The sequence below is a fragment of the Gadus chalcogrammus genome, chromosome 10 (assembly GCF_026213295.1).
Source record: "Gadus chalcogrammus isolate NIFS_2021 chromosome 10, NIFS_Gcha_1.0, whole genome shotgun sequence".
NCBI classification, from domain to species: Eukaryota; Metazoa; Chordata; class Actinopteri; order Gadiformes; family Gadidae; genus Gadus; species Gadus chalcogrammus.
Window position 1 is genome coordinate 3,664,302 of NC_079421.1, and position 14,019 is coordinate 3,678,320.

The window sequence follows — 14,019 nt, forward strand, 5'->3', positions numbered from 1 at the left end:
GTTGTTTCAACAAGAACAAATCCTGTTCCTGGTAAAAAAAAAAGGAGCAAGAAACATTCTGGTCCAAAGTACTTTGGGTGTAAGTTTTGAGACATTGGATTCCTCCTATTTCTGGATTCAATCAGATTTTGAACGCTGCACTTTAACCGCATCAAGGACCAACTGCTGGAGTTGGATAGCGCGAGACCCTTAAACAAATCGAGTTGGTTTCTTCTCTCATACTGCCTTCCTGTCCTCCGGATCGCCAAGGCTGTGACTCCCCCCTCAAAACCCAGAAAAATTACAACACTGCAAAAACCCATCGATTTATTTTTAACCACCAACGCAAGGACAGATGGTTGGAATTGGTAACAAAAGAAAATAGACCTGCACCTTGTATTGCAATTAAAAAGGTTGAAAAAAAGAACCAACGAAAGAAAATCAAGTTCGGGGAGGTTGCAATGAAAACCTCTTCTGCATGTAGCCTTGTACGGTATCTGCTGTTTCTCAAACCAAAAAATCACTCCTGGATGGTAGGCATTCTTTGTGCAGCCACTCTCCAAACCTTTGTTCCACATAGACTTATATAGTCACACAAACTTAGTTTAGAAATATTGTCACAATCCTAATGTTGGGAAATGTGAAGCTGGTGGGTAACTGGTTGTCATGGTAACTGTGGGAGTGGCTCTCTTGATTGGCCTTGATTATGGTCATGGATTATGGAGGTATCCAAGATGGCGGACAGAAGCAAGATGGTGTCTGAATAGACAGCATGGTGCCCCAGACTTGGTTACACTCATAAACCATAAGACTATGTAAAGCCTTTTCGTTTTCAATATACCAGTGGGATAAATAGGTGATTATACTTTCACATTCATAGGTCAACATAACAACATAGCTTAACCGGTAGGTTAACATAGGTCAATACCCTGATAAAGCTAGCTCTTGCCAGAAAGAATGTTAGACCAAATGGGCGTTTTTTGACGGGAGACCTGAACAATCAGAAGGAAGTGTGAAAGGATGTTTTTGAGATAGAAAGGACCTACTGCATTGAGACTTGACAACCTTGTTCCAGGGCCGGACTGAGACCCCAGCACTTTTGACTCTCTGACTTTTATTTCCAATGTGTTTCTATAGAGCATTTTCATGATGTTCTGCGAATCACTCCTGTGAAAATAAATATCTGTGTATTTATGTACTTGAGGCCCTTCCTCATATCAGAGTGACCAGAGCTCTATAACGTTTGGCCCCAATAGTGTTTTCTTAAATTCTGATGACGGGATGATCCCAAAGACCCTCCCTTCCTGTTGGACTCCAGCCATCCATTTGATAACCCAATACTTCCTTGAGGCCCTCTTTATATAATAGAAACTGACGGTCTCTAGCTCACTCCCGAGGGTCCTCGACCCATAGGTCCCCTACTAATTGCATCACTTCCTGTACTGCTCGAGCCTCCAAAAGAAAACGTTAAGTAGACCTTAATTGCCTTAATCGCCCCCCCGCCTACAATGTGTGACCATGAAGGGTTAGGGCTGTGTCCCCTAGGCCTTGTTACCAGGGCCCGCACACACACACACACACACACACACACACACACACACACACACACACACACACACACACACACACACACACACACACACACACATAAAAGGAAATAGAGCACATAGATAGAGATGCAGACCATTCTGTAGAAAATCGATCAATTACACTAGCCAGAGAGAAATAATGTTTTTTTGCCTTCTGCCTTGTTTACACATAATTACTTGGTAATTAAAGAATATTTAATTGTTCATCTAAAAGTGTCAACACAGGGTTCATTTTCTAGGTAGCCTATGTCGAACATTTAGGAGCATGCTTGTCTCCTCTCTCTTCTCACAAAGTGGTATTGTTTATTGGGATAATCTGAATAGATTACACATTCCATCTTCAGAAATGAAATAACTGTTAATCTTTCTTTTCCTTATTAATATGCAGTGTTCTGTGATCTTTGCAGTAAAAACACTAAATAGTCAAGTCAAACCGTAGCTACATGTAAAAACCTGTTTAGGCCTACAACATATTCCTTTACAGCTAAATGAGATCAGAATTCAGGAGACAATACAACAACACAACAGCTTGATAGCAGAGCAGAACAACACTTCTTTATTCATCATCCCACTCAAGAGAATTTGATTGAAAAGGCACATTTAATTTTCACATTTAAAAACGCTACACTGAAGTCCTCTGGCACATGAGGGTTTGTTGCATAAATTTGAGTAATTTACTGAAGTACATTATTAAGGTGTTCATATGGGTTGGTCTAAATTACAAAGAACTTATAACATCTTAAGCAACTTGAAGTGGTTTGGTTTACTTTGTAAGTCTTAATGAACCCTGTCGTGTGGCCCTTTCATATCACAGAAATCAGGAGACAATATTTTAGCGGGTTTTGTTAAAAATGTCGACGTTCTTAGATTACGCTCAGATGAATACACAACGTAAAGACAAAGACTCGAAACAACATGCATGCTGCGTGGTTTCAGGGTTAACAGCACCCATAGAATCGATAGGAAATGTTGGCTTACAAAAATGTCCTCCGAGACCTGACACAGTATTTGTATTAACTAACAAACAAAAAAGGATTCAATGAAAAGATAAAAAATAAGTAATGTCATCAACGCACATGTGATGCTTAAACTGTCTTTAGATATGGCATTCATCACTGCGAATAAAAATAATGCTGCCATCTTGTTTTCACAGCCAGAAACATGTCACGTAACGTGGAGGCCAATAGAACGTTTTTGGTGCCGCGGATGAACTCTCACACATTGTGATCGGAGACCGGGGTGCACAGTCTGACCAATCACAACAGCATAAATGAATAAAGAGACTCCAAGATTCACGCAGACACCCCGACACAGGTTAACATAGTAAAACATCAAAGGATAATAGAGTGACTCCAGCTTACGCTAGCAAGAACAAGATAGGTTAATAAAGTCACACCGTAGGTCAATAGCTTGACACCAGGGCAAAAGTCACACCAACATCACTTAACATGGACACACCGCCTTGAGTTAATAGAGTCACGCCAACATAGGTTAACATAATCAGTAACATAGCTGAAGAGAAGCCCATTGTACACAGATTGTGCATTAAGCATCAAGACATTTGTTTCCCTGAGATCCATTGCCATCCCATGTCATTACGGTCTATTGATTGACTGTCTATTCCTTCAATCTGATTTAATGGGTTGAGTCCATTTACCCTCCCGGCTATGTACGCAACCTGAGACCGACTATTATTTTATGCTATTGGACACTGTTGTCATCATTTTAACATAGTCACACTAACATAGATTAAAAAAATAAGCTATGTAAAAAAAATATACAAACATACATACAAACATATATATATCCATATTTACATAAACACATACATATATATATTTATATATATATACACCTATACATATATATATATACACACATTGTGTGCATAGAGATACAATTATAAAGTATATACATACATTCTATAGATAAATAAATATATATATATATATATATATATTTGGTCAGACCAGCAATGTTTTTCTCTCTGGTGTATTTTTAACAAGCAGACAATGTTATGTTGTGGGCTGGCATATGTTGTCCTGGCTTTAAAGGTTGCATTAACATGATCCATATTCATGATACTATCGTGATGCCCTAGCCTGTGCTCCAGTTTGCGTGTCCCTGTGTATGTGAGTGTGTGTGTGTGTAAAGAAATATTGAAGTGCAATTTAAATCAAACCAAGAGTGTAAGTCTCCAGAGTGGTGACCCTTAACCAATCAGGCAACTGGAGACCATCATCAAATGCTAGAGTGATTACACCCATCTTTTATTAATAAACATACTCTGACATCGCTAGAACAATCCTTGAATGTGTATTAGTCTGGAACCTAATTTTCGAGTTTGAATGGCTGTTATAAACAGGCTGTGCAACATGCCTCTGGACGCATTTGGGTAGACCAAACAATCAGAGCAACGGAGCTTTTGACAGATCAGCGGCGCTAAACAACCATCTTGGTTGTTTAGCGGAATGCCTCAACAGCGCTCCCATAGGGCGCTCCTCTGTACCGTCATCCTATCAAAGCCACCCCAAATTAGATAAAACAGTTGTGATTGGACAGACCCGGGCATGGTCTGTTCGAGATCTGTCTGAACAGTTAGGGGGTGCAGATGCATATGCCAGAGCTAATAATTTTGATCTTGCACATTTGATTTAAAGGCTAGCATACACTTTCATCCCTACTCCAAATACTGAGTTTAGAACTGTTGAGTGCTTTCAAGCGCTTCAAATATTTAATCGTGATTAATCGCAGTAATGTCATAGTTAACTCGCGATTAATTGCAATTTTTTTTCTATTCTAAATATCCCTTGATTTCGTGCTGCTAGCCTTTTAGTGAGATCAGATAGTGTTGAGAAGGACAGTAAGAAGAGAGACCCGCAGTGAATTCAACCCGGTCCACTTGACATCGGGTAGGTGCATGACAGTAGTAGGCCTACCGTAAAACTTCAAATAAACCAGGTAATTCCTGGTTTGTGGCGCAAGTGATTTCTGAAACTGCAAATCAGCACCAGGGAACTTTTGCACCAGAACACGCCTCTTCCTTTCGCCGAACCGCCGCTTGGGGCGCAAGATCATTCCCTAATTTACCACGCGTGGCGCAGGAGTGAAAAGAACGCTCTGCGCCAGTTGCAAACTAGCAACGACACATGCGCCAGTGAGAAAGTCAATTGCGCCGGATGCACGATAGGTCCCACCTTTAAGGAGTTTTTCACCCGCTCCGTATCCTTGCTTGCCCCAACAAGTTTGTGTGGCATGCTGTTGTTTTGTTTTCCTGTGTAGCTAGATCCGGTACGGTGTTGTCGTTTTTCTAACGTGACCAGTTGTTGCTAGACAGCAGGTGAAAGAACTACAACGTTTGCCAAGCCAAAAGAGCGTTAATCGCGCGATAAAAAAATTAACGCCGTTAAAATTGATTTGCGTTAACGCCGTTAATAACGCGTTAAACTGACAGCACTAATATATATATATATATATATATATATTTACACATACACACACACACACACTTCAAGTGAACGATGTACTCTCCCCCAGCAATTACTCCTTAGCAAACAGGCGTGAGCAGGAGTGGTTAAACAGCATGTCGGCCCTCCGTCATGTGACCTCTGTCATGTGACCTCTGTCATGGGCCACGTACTCTATGTCTCTATGCCACCGGTGAGGTACAACAGTGTTGCTTGTGACAGATTCTGGTTGATTTATGGTTGAATTGTTGCGGGGGTTTGCATATATTAGATTAGATTCGATTTGTATTGTCCTTCACCGACGAAATTAATGGCGACAGGGGGACATCACCGAACATAAATAACACAGAGAACACATAGTACTTACACACCTTAGCATGATACATCTGCATGAGAGTTTGTTGAGGGAAGAGGTTTGGGAGGAGGGGAGATCTAGGTTTTGGAGTTGGAGTTTATTACCTCCAACGAGGAGGCAAAATATTCCCCCTTCGTCTCCATGTCTATGAGTCTTGTGTTTCTTTGTGCAGGATATCTCAATCGTTTGAGCATGTATTTGCACCAAATTGAGTGGGCAGTTGCTTGGGGAAGTCACCAAACAATCGTCATGAAGCTTTGAAAAACCTATCAGGATAATGTTTGGTGGTGTTACTTTGGAAGTGTTGTCCCCCTGTGGCCATTCATTTCGTCGCTGAAGGACAATAGAAATCTAATCTAATATATGCAAACCTCTGCAACATTTCAACCATGAATACGCCACGCCCCCTTTTGGCTGATTGGTATAAAGTTAATACATTCCTACTTTGCCTACCGCCACACACCTCCTGTTTTCTTGAATTTAACTTGTGTTGGGCCTTTTGGTATTTCATCAGACTCAGCTCAGACTACTGAACACATGCATATCCGTTTATTTGTATACACTGCCTCGTCTTAGTTGAGTGACTTTTGATGACTACGCTCAGAATCACCCAACTAGAACAATAAATGCAAGCACCGAGGGGATAACGTACTTACAGCAGCAATTGCACACAGCATACTTACAGTATAATTCAACCTCTTATTTGCTTTGCTTTGTTATTTTGAAAGGAGGTTGCTGTGGTGATTGTTTTGGCTGCCAGCCATGGTGTAGGGCAGGCACTAAAAGTGATGAGTGACTTTGTCGAGTCACAACAACTACATCTGTCTTGCGAGCACCAGCCCCATTTTGTATTGTTGGGATGTTTTAAATACTCCTGTATGTTTATTCAAAGTTGTCCAAAGCAACTACATTTTAAGTTGCTTCAGAAGATTTAGTGAGTCGGTTGATCAACACAAATGATGCTACAGAATGCCTTTGAAAGATTCTGAACAAAATAAATCAAAAAATGTTTCAAAAACGTTCTGTTTTGTATCATGCCGCTTTAAGGCCCCCCTCCCGAGTAGCCCAGTCAGCTGGGATTGGTCAGCACAACACCTCTGTTGCGATTGGTCGAACGCTTTGCGCGTGTGTCGGCAAATCACACCCCTGAGAAGTTGTAAACATTTGGGTAGCCTGGAGGTGCGATTTTCTGCTCCTTCTGACATCCACTGACATCTGACGTCACACTATTACAGAAGAAAAGTTTTAGCGCAAACAAGCCACTTGGCTCAGATTTGGATTTTTCTAGACTAGCAGGTAAAACATGTATGCATATTTCATATAACTGTCCAAATCAAAGGGAAAAGTAGAAAAAGTATAATATCAGCCCGTTAAACTTGCTTGCTTGCGACAGAGTCAGACGTCACGTTTTCCGACACCGGTCCGCCCATTAAGACGCGTCCCGACAACACTCACTCCACCAGCTCTCCCGCCTCCTCCGACTGCATGCCGCCACCTTGTTCCTCCGTCTCAATTATTTGAATCTGACTGCTGAGCGTTTTCACAGACAAACATATTTTCTGTGCACGTTTGGGCGTGTGTGCACGCATAAAGTGAGCAAGTGAGTGTGCACTTTATGCGTACATCTTTGGGTCCGACTAATGTAACAGGTACGCTTCAGTACGCTCTAGACCGCCCTTGTCTGCTTCCTTATCACCACCAACATACTAACAAGGCTCCTCCATCGATCTCCCCTCCTACTGTGTCAGACACAGGTGGTCCTGGAAAAACGATGTGCAGCGCAGACACGGACCAGGGATGTCAATTGAGTGCTGTCGGAAATGTTAAAAGGGCTCGTTCAACTGTAGGGCTAATCTGTGGCTAAATAACATGACATGCCTTCATGCTATCAAACGAGGTCTACCTGTTGAAAGGCATTTGTCTAGCGTGGCTCAGAACGCACACATTGTAGTACCTTGTATTGAATCGGCGGGTCGCCATGGAAACTTCATCTGCATGCAGTTTTTCTTCACTTTTCAATTATTCTGAAAAGTCGGACGGCTATTACCCGTTGTTCCAGCCCGTTTCCCCTCTATTTCCTACTTCTTACTTCTTCTATGTCCTCCGTTCCGTCCACCGCGTCCCCCTCCTCCTCCTCCACCACCCTCTCCTCTTCCTTCCTGGCTGGTTCCTTCTCTCTGTTGTCATCGCGGCGGTTATTTGTTGTCTTGTTAATTAGCTGTTTTGACAGAGGCGGGCAGAAAGCTTTTAGAGACACACTCAGTTGCTCCAGTGCTCCCCGTGCTCAAAAGACACAATCTGTTCCTGTCAACAGAGACCAGCACACACTCCAACACACACACACACACCTCCCCCACCTCCCCATACACACTCTCACATGCTACTCCCATCCCTCCCCGACCCACACACACACTCCAAATGGTGGATGTGGCACATAAATGAATGGGAATAAACGTAGAGGGAGTTTCTCGAGGGAGATATTCATTATTCATGCTTGCTGATGTTTAAGATATCAAGGTATGGTCTCGATATCTATCCATCTATCGTTGTGTGTGTGTGTGTGTGTGTGTGTGTGTGTGTGTGTGTGTGTGTGTGTGTGTGTGTGTGTGTGTGTGTGTGTGTGTGTGTGTGTGTGTGTGTGTGTGTGTGTGTGTGTTGTGAGATAGCAGAGGTCTGGCTGTGGGAGGTATGAATTCACTATTGGGCTGCTGGTGAAACAGGGCGGCAGGCAAAAGTAAATTACACATCTGCTATGATGATAAGGAGCTCCGTCAATTACCCCCAATGAGCCACCAATGATCCATTATGTGAACGAGAGTGCACGTAAACAACTGTGCGCACACACACACATGCAGGCCCACACACACATGCATAAGGAAGGCTCTCTTGTTGAAGCACGTCCTTGTAGCGCAGCTCTTTATCCTGCCCTAGCATATTCTCAGACTTTCATCGTCATATGTCTCAAAAAGCAAACCTTGCTTTAAAAAGATAAAGCAAGTAATGTTGGACCGGAGGACACGATCTGGTCTGAAGTATCCAAACAGCTTGACACCTATACATTGCCTCCAAGTCCATCCTTATCCTACCCTACAATGCCCGAGGCACTTCTGCTAGCATCGAGCTACTGGGACTCATAGACAGAGGCAAGCAAAAACATCTTCCTGTGAAAACACTGACCATGTGACGGATTTCGGATGTTAGTGAAAATGCATATTTATATCCCCCATAGATATATGTGACCCCAGGCTGAGCTGTGACCCCCTCATGAGCTGCCCTACAGGAGACGCTAACACCCTGAACAATCCTCTGTAATGCTTCAAGTGGTTTTCCCTGTGGCACAGTGTTGTCCATCGACATAAATACATGGACGAAACATTGTTCTTTGGATCATACGTCAATGTCGCCGCTGTTTTGAAGAGGCCAATACTGCAAATGGGGGCACTGCAGTTGCCATCTCTCCACTGAGTCTATAAGTCGTTTAAATTTCAAAGTTTATTGATTTATGTGGAGTCATTTTTTTCGGAAATAAATATAAAACATAAAACAGCAATATTAATTCATGCAAACGTCAAAAATGACTCATTGAAATCGATAGCGAAATGTAAACTATTTAAACTTATTCGACGCAGTCACTGGGGAGTAGATGATATGTGTGTCCATGCTGGCTCCCCTGGAGAAGAGTTCCCAGGTAAACAGGAGGAGGACAGGTATGCTTCAGCAACCCCCAAGTAGCAAGGGACCATATCAGGCACTAAGAGGTAATTCATACATGTGTTAGACTTGGAGGGGGAGACATGATACATAACATAGATAGCATAATGCAAACAAAAGTGGTGTTTGGTTGGTTTTCCCTCTAATGTGTTTTTTTATCAGCATTTCCGTCAATACAATTATCAGATTATTCATTATTTTATTATCATTATCACTATCCGCCTATAAGTATTGTTGTTATATACAACAACCAACGCCTCAAATACATTTCAATATGGCCTATATCGGTAAAACATTCTTTCAACATCAGCACCTAGAAGCCACATACAAGGAAAAAATACAATTAACTTAAAGTGCCTTTTCTATTTGACGATGAAGTCTATTGTAACTTCATCTTCAAATGTGTGAAGTTATATCCCATGGCAATCACTGAAATCGTTCCAATTAAGAGATTGTCAATAAACTTTTGTCAAATTTTTTGCACTTAATACATTACACACATTCTTTCTGCTCTGCAGAAATAATGCTCTGCAGGAAGAATGTGACTGGCAAGATCAAGTAGGACTCACGTGGCTAACATAGCCATCCTGTGAGGGAGTCCAAAATGGAATTGGAAAAGGAGTGGATCAAATACTGGGGATTCCTGAGGTAAGGCCGCAGTGGGGGCCACAGAAAGATATTTGGTCTGTAATTTACCGGGGCTGAAAGTTAACTCTATATATATATAAGTCATCACCGGGTAACACAGTTTCTATAACGACTGCAGCAACGTAATCCATATGCAACATCCCACAGAGGTTTATTTTTGCATTTGTCATGTGTATTTTACAACCTGTATGATTAAATGTTGCGTTTCAAAAGTCATCTTCTCACTTTAAAAAGGTTATCTCACTCTCACCACTCCACCTCAACGTATGTTAACCTAACTAACTTGATTTACAATAAATGTGCATGGCTGAATTCAATTTATAAGAGGGATATCGGCTGACTATCTCCACTCTGCTTCATGTTATTATCTATCATTACTTTTTCTGTGACCTCCATATGATCGTACAGCTTGGCATAGGCACAACAAAACACGACACCTGAAGTGCATTCATGGTAGGGTTGTCACTGTGTTGGCCACATTGATTACACTCACTGTTGATTAAGAACATATATTAAAAGATCAAGAAAGGGGGGAAGGAAGGAGGGAAAGTGAGATAGAAAAATAACTAAAGGAAGGAAGATGAAGCATTCCTACCAACATGTATTGTAAACTGACTGTCAACCTTTGTTCGAATTAATGTAGGTTACATCGTCCAGGCGTGGCATGTGCAGGCAAGCGTGTGCACTGAAAATGTAAACAATGTACGGATCAACTTGGGTCCATATTTCCATATTTCCCACAGCCTTGTGTATACAGTGTGGCACTGTATACACAAGCACTCGTTCTTCCTTTTCTTCCGGCAATGGAAGTTACCAGTCTACTTCCTACGATGTCCACGATCTGTACAATGTCAAGCGGCGGTGTGGCAGACACCGTCAGCATGTAAGGCCCCTTGGAGAAGCGGTCCTGACGCAGCTTTGACCGGCCAGATGATAAGCGATTATCTTGAAACCAGTGTTGATTTCAAGTTTATAAGCAATGATCTGCCCGGACAGGTGAAGGACTTCAGCGACTTCACCAGGGTGTAGGGGTGGACCGATCGCACCAGGGTGGATGCGTGGACCACCACCCAGGTGAGGGAGAAGCCTTGCCTAGAGTCTCCCCTTGCAGCACTCCTCTTTCTGGGTGCCGGATGGCGTCCAAACAAGAAACCGCCGCCTCCTTATCGTCTCCAGAGACTCACGCTCTGTATGACAAGTCATTTGTCTGTGCCTCACAATGCGCTGCAGAGGAGTGGCCTCACTCTCCGCTGCCCTATCGGCCATGGCAGTTTGGCAATGAGTCTTTTGGTCCAGATGACGTGGAAAAGGTGGCCATTGTCCAGCTGTGCCAGCCGGTGGCAGAGACAACGGTGTGTCAAAGGGCGTGGACCACCATGGGTCACCGGGCGACGTGGCTTTCCCACACATCGGTTCCCGACCCCGACATGGTGGGTCTGGTCCAGGGCCGGCTGGCCACTAATGGGATGCCCGGGCTTTGGTTCACAGGGTCCTCGCCCACCAGCAGTCAGTCCGTGAATTATTTTCATGTTTATATCTTGACGATTTACTGATCCTGAGCCAGAGGAAGCAGCGTGAAGAGACACCATGGCGTGATATATCATCTCTCCTTCTCCGGCGTCGCCATCAATTGGGAAAAGAGCTCTCCGCTTCCCAGCTGTCGGCTGGTCTACTTGGGGCTTTGCCTAGACTCGGCCACGATAACAGCGATGCTCCGGCCTCCAGGGCGAGATACTGTCTATTTGGCGCTTAACCGGTTTCGCGCCCGCATAAGAGTCACTGCACTGTCTATCCCACACCGTTATGGGCTGATGGCAGCTGCCCATCGCATGGTACCTCTGGGTCTTCTCTAAAGGTGCAAACTACAGCAGTATGGTTCTCACCCTTCCCCGCTCGGTGTCACTGGACCTGGATTACTGGGGACGCCCCTCTGCGCATCCCAAGAGGGTTTCCCTTGGGTAGAGTGACGTCTGACATTGCATTCTTAATGGACGCCTCATTGACAGGTCAGGTTGGGATGGGCCTCTCCTACTCAAGTGGCCGATGACCCCTGCTGCCTACAAAATGTGGTGGAACTTTCCACTGTGATCAAAGTACTTTTACCTCTAATCTGGCGCAGTAGGTTCCCCAATCCCATTGTACCATCTCCTTGTGAGGTGGGAAGCATACTAAGTTTCATACAGCGCTTACTGGAGAGAGGTTTGGCTTTTAATGTACATGCGGCCACGTATACATGAGTCATCCCCTGCTCAAGGGATCCTGTCTGACTGCTAGACGTGTTCCCTGTGCTTACAACACACCGGGGTCTTCCCACCATGTTGCCCTCCACTGCTGAAAGAAAAGCATGGAAGGTTGTAGGCTACGTCTACAATCAAATAACATTTCTATCATTTTCTATAGTGCCGATGTAGAACACTGCCCATCATAGCATTCAAACAACTGATCATAACCTGAGCACGCCCACACCCTTTGCAAAACAATAGAGTACTTGAGAAACAGGCAAGAACTTTGGGATACCAACAAACTTAAATATTTATTTTGGATTCTGAACACGTAACATTTCCCTCCCGCACCACACCCAACATCACAACCCAACAAAACACACTGAAAACAATTCTGTCCTGATATTTATTCATCATGGAGGATTATGGCAATTTTTTTGTGCATAATTACTGTGGCATATAAACCCTTCTTGTGTTTGTTTGCCATTAATTTCGTCTTTTTTTAAAGGACATTTCCATATTCCAACTCCACAGGCATAAACACATTTTTGACAGTTTCTAACAGAAATGTAACCCTGTCTGAGTGTGTGTGGATAATAGCTGGTTTAAAGGGGACATATTTTACCACCAGGTGTGAGTGTGTGATTAGCCTTACAAGCCGTTGCCCCATATGACGTCACTAGTTGGCATGTCCACCTAGATTTGTGCTGGATAGATCAGTCTACCAGCCTACCCAGTGGAATGAAGTAAACGTTGCTCATCTATCGGTTCTCCATATCAACAGTTGGGCTAGAACCAAGCACCCCCCCGTTCTGTTTCCGGTTCCGTTTCATTTACAAAAATGCAGATTTACAAAATGCCAAATAAAACACAGAAACTGTATTTTGCTACGTTACTTGATTAGGAACATCAACGAACACCACTAACCACTCAATGAGTTTCACATTTCTGAAAACAAACATTTAGGGTTGTTTTTGAATGCCAATAGCCAGCCATTGTGAAGCAGGCAGGGGCGATTCGGAATTAGCCAAATACTCAAGACAGGACCAATATTAAAAAATTTGGTGTTAACCACTCTATTTCTTCCTAGACAAACCAGAATGTTAAAATTACCGGAATTGTCCTTTAAGCTTGTGAAAAGCAACCATTTCGGCATCAAAGATCACTTCAGACTTGCTGATTCCATTCCCCAACAACCTAGCCCTGATTCTCAAAACCAAAACACTCACAAATCACAATAGCGTTCTCCAGATCATAAATGTGTCTTTAAGATATGCAAACAGGAAGGACATCCTAAAGAACTGCAAAAAACAAAACAGACCATTGCCGTGTTCCGGTATCCATACTTTCCGTATTACTATACTTAGTTTGAGCACATAGGGCATTTCAATTACAATCAAGACGAAAAGAACTGTACTGAAAGCGGTCAAAATGGTCAAAACGTCGAAATGCTGGGATTGGAACGATGTACACTTGTCGCACTCAACAGCTGTTGAGTGCATTGGCTGTTTTCCAACTGACAATTCATACACCGAATACTAGAATATACTGTCCTTTGGGTACTGCCCAGACAACACGATATCAGTTTATAAATATTGAATTGATATTGATATTTTTTCCGGCCCCAATCCAATTTTTGGAAAGTGGACTCAATCTAAACATAGCCCACACCACTGGATAATATTTCAGATACATTGTAACAACCCTCAAAGGACATGGGCTTGTCTGACCAGACAAGGCAGAGGAATACTAGGATCGAGTAAAATTAAATAATAACAATGAAATAAAAATGAAATGCAAATGAGAACAATGAGAAGTCAGATACAACAAAAATAATAACCATTATTAATATTTCCCAGAAATATGAGACAGACATACCACAGTGTACTGTATCAGAAAAGCAAGCATAAGGCCGAGACTGTGTTTCTAGAAGTGCAGCAGGGAATAAGGGCTGTGTTGTGAGTCTCCAGCTCTGCCTCCACCGAGGAGACAGGAGACAACGATAAATAAGTTAGGATAGAGTTCCGCTGCTCCTCACTCGGCGCAGT